A 21,520-nucleotide genomic window follows, 5' to 3' on the forward strand; every position below is an offset into this window, starting at 1 on the left:
AGCCAAATGATGTCTTCGGAAATGTTTTGAGCCTTTATTGAGGAGTTATAACCATTTTTATGTGATTTTGAGCCTATTTTCAAGTTGCTATGTTTTCAAAATGGCGCATTTTGGCGCAAAACCGAACATTGCACCTGAAAGTACACACTTTCAACTACATTTCCTAAAAATATCTCCGTGTCTATCCGTGTCTATTTTTAGATATCTCGATTTGAATTTGACGGTTTTTAATCAATTTATTTAAAAATGTTAATCGAAATCATATTGAATACGAGTTGAAAATCGATGAATTGAAGGGTAAATTGATCGATTTTTTATGGAAAATACTTTGTTTATGAAAAAATACGACAACCTTTCTAAAGTGACCAAATATAAAAGGAAATACTTAATTTTAAATACGAACAACTATTTAAAATTTTAATTTGCATTATTTTTGGGCTAAACATGTTTTTATTCATAATTTTAGAATGTGTGTCATAATTTTAAGCATAAACAATGTATCTATATATATAAAAAATTTCGACGGTTTTGTTCGAACGCGAATCAATTAAACACGGAAAGTCGGATCGAGGTGCTCTTTGTTGCGTTGGGTTCGTATAAGACCAAGGAAGGTTCTTACGCCAAAAAGTTACAACTTTGGCCACTCTGGAACCGATTCCGGAAAATCTGCCGATTGTATGGGAAAAGTTACGTAAAATCAAATTTTGATCACAGGAGGCTGAAAAAGCAAACAAGCAAGAAACGTCAGGAAACCAAAAAGGGCAGGACGAAGTTTGCCGGGAAGAACTTGTTTTCCATAAAAATCGATCAATTTACCGATTATTACCACGTTTTCAATAAGATTCCGCTTAAAAATTATAAATAAATTGATTAAAACCCGTCAAATTCAAATTGAGATATCTAAAAATAGACACGGATAGACACGGAGATATTTTCAGGAAATGTAGTTGAAAGTGTATACTTTCAGGTGCATTGTTCGGTTTTGCGCCAAAATGCGCCATTTTGAAAACATAGCAACTTGAAAATAGGCTCAAAATCACATAAAAATGGTTATAACTCCTCAATAAAGGCTCAAAACATTTTGCTGTCTTCGGCAAAGATGTGTAATTTTATGTCATAAACAACTCTTCAGAACATAGTAGGCCGCTAAAATGCTAACATTTTGAGTTATCACCAAAAAAGTGCATTTTTGGACCATTTTTGCAAAAATGGCGTATATCTCGAGTAGATTAAGAGCTACAAATTTGGCGCCTTCAACAAACTTTCATGAAATTTTCTCCTCTACAACTTTTCCGAAGACACCAAAGCCCTACAACGTCATCCAACAAAGTTAGTTTTTGGTTGACACCCTGGAAGGTCGTCACCCTGTATGTCAATAACTTCAAAAGATAGCCCTTATCAAGTACAACAACTCTTCCGAAGACACCATTTGGCTAGGACGTCAAATAAAGGAGTTATCAATTTATTCCACTTAATTTTGCCATTCCGAACACTGTGCATTGTTGATGTATCGGAAACGTTTATTTAATAGCAGAAAACTGCAAAAGTGATGAAAATTGGTCGAATGGCTTAGAGTGATTAAAATGAGTATATTTCCTCTATTTTGGGCTAGTTTGGACCAGTTTTAAAATTCTTTATTTCTTAAAGATCAAGTACAGTATTTCAAAAGTGTATTTACGCTAAAAAAATCCTCCACTAAAAGTTAGATTATTCAAACACCAATGATTTTTCAGATTCTCAAATAATAGGCATTTCCTGCTCAAAAACGATTGATGTGCAATCGTTTATAAAAAAGTTCATCGAACAAAATTTCTTCACAAATTGTACTAAAATCAAACTATTGATAATTATAGTAACAAAAAAGACAGAAAACAAACAAACAAAACTAAACAAAATATGTATTTAAAAAACAATCACAATGTCTATTCAGAGTGAAAATTTAATTTATCAGCATCTACAAAAAAAATTAAAGCAATGCACAGAACAAACGCATGGAACAAGTTTCAAATTACCAAATTTTGAATAAAAATTAATAAAATACTCAAATTTTCATAATAAGCTATATGGCTATAAAACGAGGCAAAATTTTGTATGCATTTTCACTTTAAAAGATTTTTTTTGTTAAATACTAAAATTTTCAAAAACTACCGTTTTTTTTTCGAAAACCTAAAAAAACTTTGCAATATGGGTGTAAATCGAAGCGAAATTTTGCATATATTTTCACTTAATAATATATTTTTGTAAAATATTCTAATTTTCACAAAATACTGTATTTTTTCAAAAATACTGAAATTTAAATTATTTGCAATTTAGTTAAAGCCGTTATTTTTATTAATTTATGTTCGTCAACTCTAAGTAGAGTAGAGGAGGGTGACAAAAAAATAAAATAAATATACAAATTTAAAATACAAGCCATGAACTCAACATTAAAAAAAAGTGTTTTAAAATGGATTTTACACCAGACTAGTTATTTCACAACCATTTGTTTTCAAAACATCTAAGTATAGACAAAAAATTGTTTTCTCAAAACTAAAAATTAACGGTTTACATATGAGTTTACATCGGAACTTCACAAAAAATTAAAATATTTTTAAACAACCCAAACACGCCCAACAAACGAAGCAACATTTTGAATATTTTTTCAATTCATTCAACTGTGGTTGTAAAATACTGAATTTTAACAAATTACCTTATTTTTTCGAAAACACTTAAATTTTAATCATTCGCAATATGGGTATCAAATGAAGCGAAATTTTGCATGTATTTTCACTTAATTATAGTTTTTTTTAAATACTCTGATTTGCAATATTTTATTTGTGATATTTGTTGAAGTTTGAGTAAAACATAACTCTATTAAAGTGAAAACTTAATCATAATTTCACATCGTTTGAAACTTATATTGAGAATTATAAAAATAGTGTTTTCTAAAAAAATACAGAAAATTTAGAAATTTGAGTATTTAAGAAAAATAAACTGGGTTAAATCTAAAATTAGTATTTTACAAAAAAAAAGTGCAAATGCATAAAAATTGTACAAAATATTGTAAACATATTCAAGAGCTTAGAATATGATTGGAATTTCTAACTTTTTCAGTTTTTTGTTAAAAAATCAAAAATTCCCGTCTTTTTCTGTTATTTTCGGTATTTGACAAATTCCAGACTTTTTCCCGACTTGAATGGCCACCATATCAACCGTAATATGCATTTTACATCCATGTTTTACTGAAATTTTTAAACCGTGGCTTGCTATTTCAAATTCAATCTTGCATACATTGTTTATTAATCGAAATCTGAGATTTCATCATATGCAAATTAATCCTCCGAAAAGCTCAAACAGCCAGAAGTTGACGGTCAACCCTCTGCGTTTGATTACCTCGCCAGATCTCGTCTCTTCAACCAATTCAGAATGTAAATATTGGCAAAGCTCGCATCGCTCCTCGGTGTTGCGTTCAGCGGACCTTGAATGTCTAAACAGTTCGAAAGTGGCCCGGAGCAACCTGTTTGGCCATTGCCAAAAAATATTATGGCCAACCTGTCGTTTAATCACTTTGTTTTGGTTGGTGGCGATATTCGGGCTCTCGTAAAAAGCGTGACAATTTTTCGTAGAGTTTTAAATAGAGGGGATTCTTGTGGCTCTAGTTTAGGTTACTTGACCGACCTTCGTCACCACCAAGATATTGTTTGCCAGGTGTGGCCTGCAGGCAGGTCAGAGGGGGTAACATTCCCTTTCGGGTCGCTACAAACAACAAACATTGTGAGAACTTTACTCCGCCGTAACAATAGCAATTACGTTGTCAACAATGCACGAACGTGAAAGAATACGCCCAAGTGAGGTTATGCAACCTCAGCGAAATTGTATGACGTTTTGTATGACCATGTTTTGGTAAAGTGCATGCGCTTAAAGGGCGAGTTCAAGGGCTCTGCCCACGGCCTGTTTTCGTAACCTAAACCCCTTAAAAACACACACCTGCTTACGCAAAATTCCGTTTGGGCTTTAATCGGCAAATCATCCACCGGTTAGTCGGATCCGTTGAACGCTAATTTTACAGCTGTTCAATCGGCGGTGGTGAAGAAGCGCCCGATCGAACAAGCGCGATTAAGGCGAAAAACATCAGGCCCAATCATCGGCTATTTCCCACCTCAAAACGAGCGGATAATTCACACAAACACACAAAAACAACACGTAAACAAACACGAGCGAACACGTTCAGGCCTGCCTTCTTCTTGCGGTTGGGAGATGTTGTCGATCAGGTTCTTCTCGCGAAGATCTGCTGAGTTGAGACAGCTTTCGCCTACCCACCATGGGATTCCAACCGACTGCTGGCTAATCGAAGTCTTTTACCGGTTGTTGGAGGTGTCTTGCGAGAGTAAAAAGCAACATTGCTGTGACTTCCTACATTCCATTTGGGCAGTACGAGGTTTCATGTAACCATTGACAAAAAGCTCCAGTAAGGTTTGAACCAGGGGGTAGCGAAGAAGACGCCATCTTGGAAGTTCAGAAAACAAACACTGACAATCAGTATTATACATATTATTACTATGGTTACACGAAGTGTGTTATCCTGGTTGAACTCAAAAGTCCCATGCAAATGTGTAAAAACAAACTGGAAAATGTGTAATGCCGATTCTCAGTGTACGGGCGCACTGTTTTGTCGACCAAAAGAAAAAAAGGTAAACAGAAAAATCACTTTTTTTGATATGAATTTTCAGCCAATATTGGGATGGAATCTACAAGAATATGATAGATTTTGCCATCAGCAACACAATTCACGTGTTTTTTTTCAGGAATTTATCGTTTAAATTGCGGAAAATTTTAAAATCATAAACCCAAACAATGATTTGTTATGGGCTACCATTTGACAGCTAGTGCTTTTGTTGTGGGCTCTCATTTGACAACCGTGCTAATGTCGACTGTTGTCAGTTTGCTTTGGTCGGAATAGGGTTGCCATCCCCCCGGTTTGAACACGCAACGATACACGGAGAAAAATGAGTTCCACAAATCGTGAACAAGCGTTCATGAAATTGAGAAAAACAAAAATAGCGTGTGAGATTTGAACATTTTGTTCGTGGTTCCCAATTTCATGAACGCTTGTTCACGATTTTGGAAAGTCTTTATTCTCCGTGTAGGCAACGTTGGTTCTGTCAACTTACCAATTAGGCTGTGTCATCCAGATTGTTGCGTTTTGGTAACTTTGCAAAATCGGTATGTTTTGAGCTTGGCAACAGTGCCAAGTTTTGCTTGGCGTAAAGGCACATGGTCATTTGGATACGTCAAATACGTGAGAGTTCTGTTGTTTTCCGGGAAGAACTCAGGTATTATCAGCTGAACCTGATAACAATGGAAAAGTCGCACCCTAATCAGAATAACAGCGGGACCGATATTCGTCTACCAATATTCGTGGAAAAGATTGTAACTTTCCATAATTGCGAGAAATAATAACAATAACAATTTTCAGAATTCGCACCCAAATCGTTAACCCGCTAAATTCAGCGCCACTTGAGAGCAGCCGCGATAAAAGCGAAAGAGGTCCAAGCCATAGCTGAAAGGCGCAATTCATGCGGCCCATTCCGATATGGAACACGGCAGCTCGTCAAACCGGTAATTCAAAGAAGAGCGCAGGCTCGGGCGGACTTACGCGGAATTTAAAAAACCATCGAAAGGTACAAACTAATGAAGAAGAAAATCTGTGTTAACTCGCGCTCGTTTATGTTTTGAAGTCGGTTGGGAACGTGCTAAGGTTTGCGTTAAAGGGAGTTCGTGAGTTGAAGAGAAGACGAAACTGGCTTTGTGGACAGCGCTGGGAATTTGTGTGTCACATACAGACACACGCAAAAGCACGTGGGTCATTTGCATTCTTGGTGTGATTTGAAGGCGCCTTGGAAGTCGAAGTTGGAGTTGACACTTCTGAGGGCTCGGAGTTTTTCGAATTATTCCAAGATCTTTACATTACCAACTGGCATCACTTCCAACTTCAACTCGTTCGTCGAACGTGCTTGTCGTTACTCTACTCCAGTTGCACAGCAAAAACAACTTCTTCTACCTCTACCCCACTCCCCACTAATGGTGACCATGCTTATGACCATCATACCTCGGCGGCCGTCTTTCCTGTCCGGGCCCGGTCTTCCAAAATGGGGCCACAGAAAGTGAAACGTACACACACACGTACTCTGTGGGGCTCCGGATTCCAACGGATAGGAACGGAAAGCCAGCCTTGGGTAGGTCGTCCAGCGAAAGTGTAACGCCCCGGTCCGGATTGAGTCCACACGCACTTTTTCAAATTAGCGACATGTTTAGACTTCCGTCAGTGCGCACCACGATATCTAATGAGCTGAACGAGTCCGGCTGGCCACACTGGACAGACTCCGCGGTGAGGATGGCAGCCGCTGGAGAGAACTCAAGTGACTCTCGGCTTAACCATTTGAGCGATTCGAGCGCTTCTATTTATAGCGGCTTTACGATCGTGACGTGACCAGAAGGAATCGTTTGAAAACAATTAATAAATGGCCGGGCAGAAATTGGTGATCGCCGGGAGAGCAAAACACAACAAAAACAGGGTTTGTCGCGGGACTCAATTGTAATATTAATTCGAGACGGGTCGTAAATCTGCCCGGCAGTCCGTGCTTGGTGACGACCCTCAACTGGACGATTCCGCGAGCTAAAACTGGGTGGGGAATTCCAGACCGAATCAGTATTCTGGTCTGGTGGTAGCAGGTTCGCAAAACCGCAAACTTCGATTCGGCAAAGAATGTGTGTGTTCGGTCAATTCCCGAAATGTTTGTCAATGTCGTGGGTTTTGTTAAGGTGGATCACGTGGTAAAGCGGTTGTTGACTCGTAGGTGGTCGAAATCAAGTGGAGAGACGATTTATATGGTAAGTGGCTTAACGGGAAGCATTGCTCGTGGAATTTTGCGGGTGTTTTCTTTTATGTTTAGAAAATCAAAGAAAAATTGTAAAAAGATCGGGATTTTTAGCCTGGTCCTGGATAAACAATTCATAGCAAAAGAGTAGTAATTCGGGAGCGCGTAAAAGAGCTGGCTGGGTTGCCAAAGCAGTTTAACGGGACGTAATCCTTGGTCGGTTCCCGCCCTCTCTCTCTTCATAGTGGTTCTCTGAGAAAAAAATGTATCTTCAACGAGTGAGCTTGAACGAGGAAAAGAGAAGGAGTGGTAGAAAAAAGAATGCTCTTGCCGTCAATCACGAGATATTAGAAGAGAACTCACAAGCCATAGTGACGGTCGCTTTATTCTCTGAATCATCAAATTATAGTTTTTTCTATCACTCATTTACAACACTGCGTCTCAGTTTTGATTTAAGTTTATTTTAAATATTTTTTAAAAGGCGTACCCCGGTACGCCAACATTATGTAAAACTTTTTTATGCTTGTCTTTTTTTTTATTTTTTGTTGATAAAAACTAATGATTTATTAATATGTTGGTCCTCATTTGAGGGCGCCAATATTATGATCAAAAATCTTAATGAGAAAAAAATTTCACACGTTTCAATGTGAGTAAAATTAGTAAATATCGTCAAAACTTTAATCAAATATTTTTTGAAATATTTATCAAAAGTTCAAATTTGACTTTTAAAATCTGTATTAATTGCAAAGATATAAATATTCTATATTAAGAGTCATAAAGAACCACTCAATAACTGACCCTCACTCTGACCCTTACTTTGCACTTAGAAATCTTTCCTCGGGATTCGAATTCATGACAGTTGAATAACGAATCTGATTGACTACCATCTGATTCATGCAGACAAAATGTTGAAATCGGAGGAATAGGGGTCAAAGCTTATGTCGATCAACTCTCCCCTCCATCCATTATCAAAAATTGGGTCGAAAAAATAGAGGCAAAATATTTTTCCAAAAAACTTTAAAAAATCAATGGAAATTTAAGTGCAATTTAAAAATAATTTTCAATCAATAAAAAAATTTCCCGAAAATGTTTTTTTCCTACATTTTTTGAACATAATGATAGCGATTGAACTTTACGGGTGCTTAAAACATTTTCTAACATTTTTTTTATTGAAATGTTGAAATTCTTGCTCTACAATTTTCATTAGTGACACTTAATTTAAAGATAAAATTACACCGTTGCATAAATTGTTCACCATTTTCGAATGATTAAAACAAAACTTCAAAATTTCAAATTTTTAGTACATTTAGCTAAAAACTATATAATCAACAATACCGGTTGAAACCTGTAGTTTTTTGTTTTCTTTTATTATTTTAAATTAACTAAAATGTTTTAAAAAACTGAAATTAAAAAAGGAATTGATATATGTTTTTTTCTAGTTTTTTAAATTAAAGTATCGTAATTTTTTTGAGCTTAAAATTTTCCCCGGCCTCCGAAAACTTCGAGCACCCCTGATATAAGCTAACAGAAGAACCCTCTGAAGGGTTTAGTGTCCATCAGACTGTTATCAAAGACTTTGCTGAATTTTATTGCTCACACCACACGCACACGTTAAAAGAGAAAGGTAGAAGGTCCTTTCTAATAAAGATTGCCGGAACGGTCACCGGAATACCAAAATGATTTGGGGCAATAGGTAAAGTAATGTTTTTCCCTGTTCCTGAGGGGAACACTCGTGTAGAGTAACGGGGCCGGCATTTATTTTTTTTTAAATTTCCTACAAGAATCTCACACTTGGGCAATTTTGGGCGAGACCTGCGCCTCCTGTTGCCAAAATCCTAAAGCGATGTTTTTCTGCAAACATTTTCACGATTTTCCTCGTATAAACTTCAACGATAAAAAGCGACTATAAAACCTTAAACGATTTGGCGACTTGGAAATCAAACCAGGCGGTATCTCTTCAGATCTTCCAAAATTTTCAATTTTCTTGTCACCCTACCCGAGCATGGGTAAATAACAAAGGAAATGCGTAACAATACCTTTTTCTGGTATCAATACAAAATTTTGGTATTCCTGGACCCTTTAAAATTTGTCTTAAGGATTATGCAAGAGCAAAATGTGGTATCATACCAATTTAAGGTATTGTTTTGATATTGCAAAATTGCAGAATTTGTCAATGGTCGAACACCACATTACATGCTTTTATCAAATTCCTCTGAAACTATGGGAAAATTTTGACCATTTTTGACAAAATAATTAATTTTGCGCTAAAATGATGTCTCAAAGCGAATGCCTTCATTGCAAACCGGAAATTTCAAACTTGATTTTAAACATTTTTGATATACCCCCTACAGAAATTACTTGAAATTGTGGAAAATTTTCTAAGTCATGATGGCACATTTTGGTATTATTTTGGTATTGAAAGTTTTCATCAAATTCCTCTGAAAATATGGATTTTTTTTATAAATTTTGTCGAGATAATTAATTTTTAATTGACTTGAAACCCAAAAATGTTAAAGCTGATTTTCATATTTTTTGATTTACTCACTAAGATTATTTTTAAAAATGTTGAAATTTCTCTAAGTCGGGATAACCAAATACTTTGAAAAACGAGTTAATCAACAGATTATTGAATTTTGGTGAATTTTAATCCTTATTTTTCAATCTTGTTATTTTTCAGAATCTTCAAGGACTTCAAGCACAGGCCGTTCATCAATGACAAATGAATTCGATGTGGTGAAGAATATCACTAAGAACAACATGGAATCATCAGGTGAGTAGATTTGGCTGTTGCATATGGATCATTTCCGTTTTTTACTAACTGCAACTGCTGCACTAAAAAGGTATGAAAATACCAAATTTTGGTTTTTCTTGTGCAAATACCAGCGACCAAAATGTGCTCTTGGTTGCCCAGTAATTGATGGTGAAATACCATGAAATCATACCAAAATCATGTATGTGGAAGACCACAGAAATACCAAAATCTGATTATCCAAGTGCGCGGGAATAACTGAAAATTAAACCATGGCCATACCAAGTTTTGGTATTCAAGCAATGTTTAAAAATCCAGAAGACCTCAACTTGGTATTGAAATGGTTTTATTTTGAGGTATTTTTTTACCCTTGGAATAACATGGTTTGATATTGTTGTGCCCTTCCACAAACAAGACTTTGGTATGATTTCATGGTATTTTACCATCTATTACTGGGCAACCAAGGGCACATTTTAGTCTCTGTTATTTGCCCAAGTAATACCAAAATTTGGTATTCCCGTGTTATTTACCCCTGCTCGGGTAATGCTTACTCATTCTATGTGATGATCCTTATCACAAAACACATGCCTACTTTTACTTTCATCACGATAAACTGAAACCAAAAACCACCCTCCAAATCTCAAAACTCCGATAACGGTACATTCCAGTCCTCAATCGATTCTTTCAATCAAACGTCATTTCGCTTAGTCCTCAAACGCGCCATAAAATCTGCACACGAAAAACTTGTCGCCCATAAAATCGTCCACTTTATCACCTGTGGGAGAATCTTTGAAACGCTCTCCACGTTCTTCCCCGTTGAGTGTGGTGAAAGATCACCGAATAAAGATCGAAGGTCAGTCGCGGCCCCACGATCACGAACGGCGAAACCGGTTAGCCAAAACTGTTTGCGGAACCTACCTTTTGTGCGGTTCCAAATTATGTGTTTTGCTCGATTGTCCTCGATTTGGAGGACTGGCAAGGCGGTACGGGCGAGCTCCGGGTATTCCTTGTTCGGCGACAATTACAGCAGATTTTCGAGGGGTTGTGCAAGCGCGCTGACTTGGAGGTTTCGATCAATTTCTCGACAGCAATCACTTATCTACTTATCACATTATCGTATTATTGATTGCAGGTCACAGACACAGATTCACGTAGACATACACAATTTCACGGTGGGCACACACGCGTACACCAACACAGGCCGACCATTTTGAGGTTAGAGGTACGAATAGCCACTTAACCATAACGACGTAGAAGACGCACGATGCAGTTTGCAAACAATTGCACTTTTGCGATTTCTGTCAGTACGAACCGACGACGCCAGCACTGCTGAAGTTCCCCTACTCATCGTAGATCCGACGGTTTCGAAGTCGACACTGTTCGACAGCTGAGTGACTTCTTCATAGCTTCAATTGTTGTCTAAGGCTTCGTCTCCAGTAGACGAACTTGACACTGAACTGCTGGACAAAGGACACAAAAGACCATGTCTTTGACGTCACGCGAGTCCCAAAAAAGAACAACAATAAAAAATCACAGAAAAAAAACACGACAACATTCACTTCCCCATTAAGATTAGGAGAAAATCTTTCCTTTTCGCCTAATCACTCGTTGCTCATCGCGCGAGCTGATTGGTCAATAAAACAGCATCACTTTCTTCGCCGAGATGGTCATAAATTGAACCCAAAGATCCTTATCGCACACACATCAAATCGGAGGTTGGCGTGATCCAAAATCCGCAAAAACGCCTCACCAATCCCTCGCGTTTCCGCGACCACCACTAATCCGGCCGCTTATCGTACGAAGAAGGGGAGAGAAATCGCGCGCGAATCTGCTCACAAAAAACTCACTCACGATCAGCGACGACCATCGCGGGCCGAGCGAAAAAGAAGACTGAACGCGCGTGAGGCTACCTCCCTCGGCGGTCAAACGGTTGGAGATTCGGGGGGCTTACCGCTGAGAGAGTGGTTCTTGGTGGAGAGAGTGAGCGAGAGAGTTTGGGAGTTGGATAACGTGTGCGCGCGGAAAGTTATCAGCGAAAAGACCTGTGCCAACTTGGGGCAACTTGCAAGACTCACGGGTGAAGATCTGCGCAAAGAGATGATCACTGAGCATGTTGGGGGATGCTGCGTTTGGAAGAGAGTTTGAGAGTTACCTGATTGGGAGCTACTCGGAGAGTAGACTCGATGGCACAGGTATTGAAACAGACGTAAAACATGCTATTTACTGTATTGATTTCCATACGTACCTGGAAAGAAAAGAAAAAAAAACTTATTAGTTTTACTTTTATATTATTATAAAATTTCAAGACAGTGTTATTTTGTGGAAAATTTTCTTTTATTATTTTATTTGTTTGATGTTACAAAATATTATAATTATACAACAAACATGAAAAATACACACTAGAATTGATAAGTCCTCGGAAAATTTCACTTCTGATAATCGAATCGCAAGAAAGCCATTTAAATCACTGTCTTATTTTTGGTTAAAGATGCTCAAAGGTGGTCTGGAAATTATTAAATATAGTTGTGATAAAATATTGTGAAAATTAATTTTGATATGAACAATCAATCATTTTTAACTAATATGTAGTATTTTTTGATTAACAACCCTTATTAACCCTAAAAGCTATATTCTTAAAATAAATATATTTTTTTAAATTTATTTTAATGCGACAAAGTGCAAAATCTGGTTCCAGAGATATTTCTTATGACTTATTCACCCAATACAGTCCAGACTCGATTATCCGAAGTTTCGATTATCCGAAGGTTTGTATGGGACTTCGGATAATCGAATCACAAACAATTTTTTTTCGTATTTTTCCATTTTCTTGTTTTCAACATAAATTCGAATTCTACGACCCCATTTTAGTCAAATTTAAGTTGTTGATTGCCTAATAAAAAATAAAATGCTTTTTTTTTGCAATTCCGTCGTGAAACTACTTTCTTTTCCTGTCATTCTTGAACGAAGAAATAGCCTACTTTTCTGTACCAAAAATAACAGAATCGAATAGCAACACTTTTCAAAATAAATGCTGAAAAGTTCTACTTTGTTTCGAAAAGTAACACTTTTCAACATTTTTTTATTGACGATTTATTGACAAAATACAAGAAAATTTGACTTAATATTTCACTCAATGGGTGTTTTTTGGATTTGCAAAAAATGTTGTATGGAACTCGTTGCAGAACTTGATTTTTTCAGCACTCTTCGTATTTATCCAACTCGGTGAACCTCGTTGGATAAATGTACGACTCGTGCTGAAAAAATCCTCTTTTTGCAACTTGTTGCATAAACTACTATTTCAATATTGCATCACCGCCATTTTGGCCGCCATCTTGGATTTACAAATTCAAAATCATTTTAGTGTAGTTTAGGGGTCATACTTAAGCACGACAATCAAAAATTATACAATGAAATTTTGTTTTTCGTGATTCGATTATTCGAACTGAAATTTTTTCGAGGCTGTATGAGCATTATTTTGAATATTTAATTTTTTATTTTTTTTTATTTGGATGAAATTTTTTAAAATAACAATTTCTGAAAATTCTCGTTTTTGATTATATTTTAAATGATAAAATATTTATATTTTGAGCTATGGCACAAGTTCGTCAATATTCATTTGACAGAGAAGCCAATTATTTGAAAAAAAAATCATGATTTCCGAAGACAGCGAAAAAATAAGTCGAATAATTGTATAGAATTTGTTTTCAGATGTAAAATCGAATTTGCAATCTATAATCACTTTTCAGAAATTTTAATACAGTCCAGGCTCGATTATCCGATGTTTTGTATGGGACTTCGAATAATCTAATCATGAACAATGTTTTTGTTATTTTTTAACTTTTTACTTTTAGCATCAAAATTTCATTATTTCTCCATCGCCATTTTGGCTGCCATCTTGGATTTAAAAATTCTAAATCAATTTAGCGTAGTTTACGGGTCTACTTAATCTTGTAAATTAAAATTAAGACAACGAAAAAAATGTGATTCGATTATCCGAAATTCGATAATGGATCGTGAATAAACCACGTGGCCTTCAAGTTTATTTTTCAAAGTTTAGACCCCCTTACTCACTTTAAAATTGGCAGAATTGGCTCGAAAAATGGAGGTACAATCAACTGATCAAAAGAGTTAAATATTTTGTCAGAGAAGTCCTAAGCACTCCAACTTTGCCGAAGACACCAAATTGATCAGAATATGACACCAACAAGTGCTCTAAAGTGGCGGCCAAAATGGCGATGATGTAATACAGAGAAAATGCATTTGATAATATAACAGACAATCAACTACACTCAAACCCCGATGGTTTGACACCAACTGTTGTCAAACGAACGGGGTCACTTTTTAGTTTGACACCTCTTTTACACGGAGTTCACACGCACTATCAAACGTTTGTTTTGATAGTGTGAGTGAGCGCCGTGTAAAAAGTGACAGTTCGTCATTTTTTAGTTTGACTTTGACCAACCAACGGGGTACAAACTAAAAAAGTGTCAAACGAAAAAGTGACCAACCACCGGGGGTTGAGTGTACTCAAATTTGACTAAAATGGAGTCATAGAACTCAAATTTTATATTTAAAGTGAAGAAATATAAAATACGCATAATCAAACTTCGGATAGTCGAGTCTGAACTGTATGTTCTAAAAGAATCTCCTTCATCTTTTAGTCCAGAGCAAATTTGTTAAGCGATTATTACCATTTTTTCCATTTCTCTCTTTCGAGAGAGATTCTGTCGTCGAACAACACCATAAAAATGCAAGTACAAAAAATCATAGCTATCAGCTCTAGACTAACTTTTAAAAATTCCTAAAGTTGATTGAAAATTCATTTTCCTTTTCATTAATTGCAGATTTAATAAAAGTTTTTTGCAGGAAGGTTTTCATCATGATTGAATGGTAGTCAACCCACAAAGAACGCGAGAGAGCACGAGTTTAAAGAGTCGCTCAGTTTCATCCACTTCTTCTGCTTTGAACAGTTGTTGTCCAGACCCAGCCACCATCAACGCGATTCAGCATTCCACGCGGGGTCAACTCTTGGGGGCTGCTGATCTTCTTGTTGAAATTCCAAGCAAGTCGCGATCACGCCCGCTTGATGCTTCGCAGAATAATGATGATCGCGGAGCGGTTCTTGACTGGCGCCATTTTTGTTTACGCGGGGTCTTTGCGGCAATGTTCAAGGTTTCGAAATTGTTTCTATAATGCATTTGCGGGTAAGCGGTGCCGAATAGAACGAGTTTAGAGCAAGTTACCGTAGATCCCCCACCCCCGGTGGGGGTGTTTGTGGCTTTTGTTCGCGCCGCCAAAACCCCAAATTATCGCGGTTTGCTGATCGAGTGCGCGGACTGGTGCATTTTTCGATGTCCGACATGGTTCTTTTAGAGGAGAACAAGGTTGCTGAACGGTGCTTTTTTGTGTCCATCACCGCCGAGCTGAGCTGAGAAGAGAGTGAAGATCAAGGCTGAGCTTAGTCAAGGTGACGTCGCGTTGATCGAAGTGGAGCACTTCACCGGAACCGTCTCAACTGGATTTGAGAGCGTCTTGGTCATGGTTGATCGATTATCTTCCCGTTAAAATGTCACCGGAGACAGACTGGTTTTTGCATACAGCTACGGTCAATCATCGCAGCTACTCAGGTTTATCGAGCGCGGTAATCGTACACTTCCACTTGCACTTACACGAATACTTTTACAAAGAAATTGATTCGACCTAATGCATATTTTACGACTTGCATGAGTGTCGTCGTGACAGTATTAGTCACTGACGGTAGCTTTCACGCAACTTTTATTTGAGCTATACGATAGCAGTCGTTAAACATGGGCTATCTTTCTAACTAGATAAAGTTCATTGGACACGAAATAGCGTTTTGTTGACAGATTATTTTACTAGTTACCACGTAATGTTGTATAAAAAACTTCTGTTGTCTGACTTGAGAAAAGCACTCACTGGGTAATTTCTAAAATTGCAATGACAAAAATTCAAAAAATCCTGGATCTCAATTTGTCAAATGCTTCTGAATTCTGAGCTACATTGAATTATTTTCAAGCCATTTTTTTTACTTTTTTATGAAAATCTAAACCATTAGCTTTTAAGAAACAACAAAGTGTGCCAAGTCATAAATAGGGACATAGTTAAAAAATGTTGCCAACTTATTTTGACATAAAAAGTAGGAAATATTAGTTAAAAACAGAGCCAAAGTTGATTCAGATTATTTTAAACATTGGCAAAGTCAAAGAAAATACGCAAAAATCATCAAACCAAAGTTTTAAAAAATATAAGGGGTTACATACATGTTACAAATTTCCCTGATTTTGGCAATTTTGTTCTCATTTGATCTATCTTAGGCTACGTGTTTCAAAACTGTAGTTAAATAAATGATTATAAACATAAATATGTTAAAATGTTTTAAAACAGATACTCAATAAATGATTTTAAATAATGTTTAAGTTCTGCTGAGACCAGAAGTTGCAATTATGAATGTAACTGTAAATGTGACGAAGGTGCCAACAACCTAACGATAACAATTTGGTCATCGTTTTTTAAGAAATAAAAGTTTATTTTTGAATACAAATTTTGTTTGCGTAAATTTAAACAATATCGCTAACTTGATCTCATATTAGCCTTTATTGAAAAAGAAAAAGAGAATAAAGAATAATTATGGTTTCTACCAGACCAGATATGAGGACACCAAGTTTTTTTCTGTATTTAGGCCGTTGCAATTATTTTTCAAAATTTGTGTCGTCCCCCTCCCCTTCAAAATCAGCCTAATAAATCAGGTAACAAAAAGCATTTTTTTCAAAAACAATTTTAGTGTAAATAGAAGTTAAATAAACTGAAAATAATTTAAATTGCATTGAATTGCGCTGAATATCAAAATTTAGCATGTTTGGATTGGATATTTTCATATTTTAAATAAAAAGAAACCGCAAACCATATTGTTGAGAAAAAATAGTCTTACTTAGATATTTTTAAAACTAACGATTGCAAAACAACTGAGCTGATGTGAAATGCATTTAAAAATCCTTTGTTTTGCTTTTTCATACAGATTTTTTATACTAACTGATTTATACAGATTTGCTTTTCCATATACCTTCATTCAGACAAAATATTATTGAGTGTCATATCACAATCCGTGATTTCTCAGCACAAACCATTGTGGACATTATAGAATTAAATATTATTTCGCTGATATTTTACATTTAATTATCTGTTTGGTTACTTTATCCCTCAAATGCCCAATTTTTTTTCTTTTTTTTATTTTTCCGTGTTTAGGAAGTCATTTTGAGCAACTTTTGTTATACGGAAAACTTAACTTTTCATATTTTTATGTGTCTTGTTTAAATTTTAGGATTTTAATTTGCATTATTCTTGTTTAATTATTTTCATATAATATAAAGGAAATGTTTGTAGAAACACAAAGTTGACCAAAGAAAAAATGACCTTTTTAAAAAATATTGGCAAAGTCACATAAAAAAGACATACTTCCAACTTTAGAATTTTCATAAATTTTAAGATTTCTCAATGCTTTTTAAAAATCAAAAATTGGCTGAAAATTGATTTTTGGTGATTTTTTAGATTTAAGCCTGTCTAGAGGCGGGGCAGAGTTGTTTTCAGTATTTCGGATATTATACATGAAACTTTTATTTTTTTGAATTTTTGGAATAATGTCGGATTTTATTTACAGATTTTTTATAATGTTTCAAATTAAATAAATAAATTGTTAAAAAACAACAATAAATTAAGATGTCTTTCTTAAACAGTAATTGTGATTTTTTTACTCGAATTTATCCAAAATCATGCTGGATTTTTTTTTTCATCTTTAGAAAAGGGGAAATTATGTTATGTTTCAGTTTATTTTACCTCTCTTTACAATATGTGCTTGAAAGTTTCTATGGAAATATAATTGGTGATGAATGAGCTGATTTCGGCTACCTTCATTTAGTAAACAACACCCAATTTGAAAGTTTTTTTTTGTAATGTGTTTCATAGTTCATGTTGAAAAATCAGAAGCAACAAAAAAATTTCTGTATTCTCAAAATTTGGAATGAAAATAGATGTGCAGTCAACTAAAAACAATTTGAACATTTTTTTCTGTGTCTACAATCATTTTTCAAAAATATTTTTAATATTTCTACTGTACCGCAGCAAGGTTTTCCCAATTTTCATTCTTTTCTTTTTTTCAGATTTATTCAGTATTTTTTCAGCCGTTTGAACCAAGTTGGACATTAAAATAGAATAATGTTCACTATGAGACTAGAGTTGAGAAAATTAAATAAATTTATGGCCTCATTTGACCTCCATCGATCCAAATGTTACAATTCCGATAACGCAATTTTAAAACACAGCAGGTAATTACTCCCCAAAACTACACACTCTGTTCAGCTAATGACGAAAAGCTCAATCACATATCATCAAGTTTTTTTTGTTTCTGTTTCTCGTGCACTTCTTCCGAGCAGCACTTTTCACAATAATAATAATACCGTCTTGGCAAGCTTCACGTGGAGAGGCAATTTATGCGCTTACGCGCCTATAAAAGCTACTTATTACTAATCAATTTCGGCTAAATATCCGATTCGGCTAGTACCAAAATTTGACTGGAGTGTGGCAAACCTGTTGTTATGCTCTTCGAAAACTGCTCACAGGTGAATTTCCCAAAGCGAAATGTTGCTGCTGTGACATAATGATCAGAGAAAGATAACAGAAAAACGTAAAAAAACAGAAGATTTCTTCGCCAACACCACCATCATCATCATACGAGTGATTATTATTATGGCATTCGATGCTTCGAGAGAAGGAAATGTTTTTCGGAAATCGGTCCATAAGTCGGCGTGCAGTTAATCGAATTCAGTGACCTGCTTTTTTAGGGGACGACCAAGCCCCGTTGTCACTGACTAATCAGGGGTCATCTCCAAGCCCAAATGCGGTGTGGATGTCCGAGACCGGGTCATTGGAGCATGCATAACCGTGGGACTTTGCATTTTATTCATGAACTCTGGGTGTTATGTTGGGTTTAACTTGTTTGGAGAAAAGGTATTGAAATTGAAATTGGTTAATCACAGGCAAGTCTTGACCAAATTTTCAAATAATATAAAAAAGCTTCTTCACACTGCTAGGTGATTTTAGATATGTTTTATCTAATATGAATAATTCGGTTAAGAGGCGATAACTTTGTCGCATTATGTCTTATGCAGCACGTGGGAAACGATTAGTGGCGGTCATTAGTCCATCGTACATCGCTTGACCCTTTCTGGTCAAGTTGCGTAATCGCACTCGTACGTGCTTGTCAGAACAAGCTTTCCAAATGATTTAAGTTTCTGAAATCATTGTGTTACTGAACTTTCCAGAGAACGTGCAAGAACAACAAACAGTGTCTAAATTCACTTAAACTTTAACAATATCGCCCAATTTCAACAACTTGCCAAAAGTGGCCACATTCTCCATCCAGACTAGATCGCAAAAGTAGCAAACTCCCGTGGAAAAAAACGGGACTTCCGACCCGTCACGTTGTCGTCGGCACTTGATCCCATAACCTTGTTTTTGCTTTAATTTCTCAGTTTGGGACGTTGCCGACGTGAACGAATTATGTCGCGGTGGTGGTAGCTCGCTTTGAGGTACCGCCCCTTGCTGGGGAACTACCCTGGTGGGAAGTGATGAAATGGAGCTGTTTTGATGTCTGATGGAAATTGTTTTATTCAACGAGCCAAAATATCTAGTAATTACAATGCCCAAGCATGAGTTAACAACAGAAGTATTTTAAGTATTTAAATTGTTTTAAGTATTTTTTTAGTATTTTAAGTATTTTAAGTACTCAGCAATTCCATTTGAGAAGAACCTTAACCGAAATAAAGTTCTCCGATCGGGCTCAACATTTTTCTGGAGGTTCCTTGGCTAAAATAATTAGACCCGTATTTTTTTTTGTTTGGCCATTAGGGTGACCTACATCGTGCTAGGGTTGTTCGAAAAATGGCATTCTGCGTCATTTTTCGCAAAAACTACTTTTTTCAAAAACTTCATATCTCCACGTCATTTTATCCGATTTTAGCTGTCTTAGACGCAAAAGAAAGGTGATTAGTTTGAGAAAAAATAGTAAAAAGTTTCAAAAATGTAGCTTAACATTTGAAAAAGTCGTATGAAAACATAAAATGGCGTTTTGACCGTGTCTGGACCAAGAGCCTATGTCTGAAAATATTTTTATCGGATTCCTCGGAAAATTTCACATAATGTATCAAAAAAATGGCGATGTCGAACCGTACGTTTCCGAGATATGATTTTTTTGAAAACAAAAACTTAGTTTTTCGACGCGCCACGCGCAAAACCAGAAAAATGACGAAATTGGCAAAAAATCAACTTTTTTCACTAAAATTGCGATAACTTTAAAATTTCAGCAATGACCTATACATGTCTGGGTATCAAAACTAACATGTATAGATCATTGTTGAAAATTTTAAGTTATCGCAGTTTTAGTGAAAAAAGTTGATTTTTTGCCGATTTCGTCATTATCCTGAGGCGCGCCGAAAAACTCAGTTTTTATTTTCAAAAAATCATATCTTGGAAACGTACGGTTCGACATCGCCAATTATTGGTATGTTATGTGAAATTTTCCGAGGAATCCGATAAAAATATTTACAGACATAGGCTCTTTGGTCCAGACACGGTCAAAACGCCATTTTAAGTTTTCATACGACTTTTTCAAATGTTAAGCTAGATTTTTGAAACTTTTTACTATTTTTCTCAAATAGCCAAACTAATCACCTTTCTTTTGCGTCTAAGACAGCTAAAATCGGATAAAATGACGCGGAGATATGATTTTTTGAAAAAAGTGGTTTTTGCGAAAAATGACGAAAAATGCCATTTTTCGAACCACCCTAGCGCGATTTAGGTCACCCTAATGGCCAAACAAACAAATACGGGTCTAATTATTTTGGCCGAAGGACCTCCAGAAAAAATTTGTGCCCGATCGAAGAACAATTTTTTCGGTTTAGGCTCTTTTCAAATGGAATTTCTGTATTTTAAGTATTTTAAGTATTTTAAGTATTTTAAGTATTTTAAGTATTTTAAGTATTTTAAGTATTTTAAGTATTTTAAGTTTTTTAAGTATTTTAAGTATTTTAAGTATTTTAAGTTTTTTAAGTATTTTAAGTTTTTTAAGTATTTTAAGTATTTTAAGTATTTTAAGTATTTTAAGTATTTTAAGTATTTTAAGTATTTTAAGTATTTTAAGTATTTTAAGTATTTTAAGTATGTCGTATCTCGATTATCCGAAGGCCTTGGCTAAATTTCACTTCGGATAATCGAATCACGAAAAAAAAAATTTCGCTGTCTTATTTTTAATTGTTGAGTTTAAGTATGACCCCTTAACTACTCTAAAGTGATTTAGAATTTTTAAATCCAAGATGGTGGCCAAAACAGCGGTGATGAAATATTCAAAAAATGCATTTTTTTAATTTTATAGAAAATCAACCATTCAAGTTTGACTAAAATTGGGTCGCAGAACTCAAATTTTATGTTAAATGTAAGAAAGTAAAAATTACGATGAAACATTTTTTTTGCTCGTGATTCTATTATCCGAAGTCCCATGCATACCTTCGGATAATCGAAACTTCGGATAATCGAGTCTGGACCGTATTATATTTTAACCCTCTACAACCTAACTCCGCCTTTAGACGGGCTTCGATTTAAAAATTCGCCAAAAAATCATTTTTCAACCAATTTTTGATCTTTCAAAAGCATTGGAAAGAAGAACTCTTAAAATTTTAGAAAATTTATGGGTTGGAATTTTTACTTGTTTTATGTGACTTTGCCAATGTTTTTAAAAATGTAATTTTTTTAGGAGTCAACTTTGGCTGTGTTTTTTACTAACATTTCCTATATTTTAAGTAAAAAGAAGCATGCAGTAATTTTTCTAGTGTCCCAGACTATGCCT

The 21,520-nt window shown here is 35.5% G+C and overlaps 1 protein-coding gene across 2 annotated transcripts in view; it reads right to left on the reverse strand.

Moving 5' to 3' along the window:
• Positions 1 to 21,520, reverse strand: part of LOC120426125 (uncharacterized) — a 108,584-nt gene that overhangs the window by 70,419 nt on the left and 16,645 nt on the right. The window contains exon 1 of one of the 2 annotated variants that reach the window (XM_039590828.2): positions 10,525 to 11,488. The exons of the other annotated variant lie outside the window; for it this stretch is intronic. The gene's annotated coding sequence lies outside the window, so the exon portion shown is untranslated. Of the gene's footprint in view, positions 1 to 10,524; positions 11,489 to 21,520 lie in introns of those variants that run through there. 2 annotated transcript variants of the gene reach the window in all.

The sequence above is a fragment of the Culex pipiens genome, chromosome 3, assembly GCF_016801865.2.
Source record: "Culex pipiens pallens isolate TS chromosome 3, TS_CPP_V2, whole genome shotgun sequence".
In the NCBI taxonomy this organism is placed as follows: domain Eukaryota; kingdom Metazoa; phylum Arthropoda; class Insecta; order Diptera; family Culicidae; genus Culex; species Culex pipiens.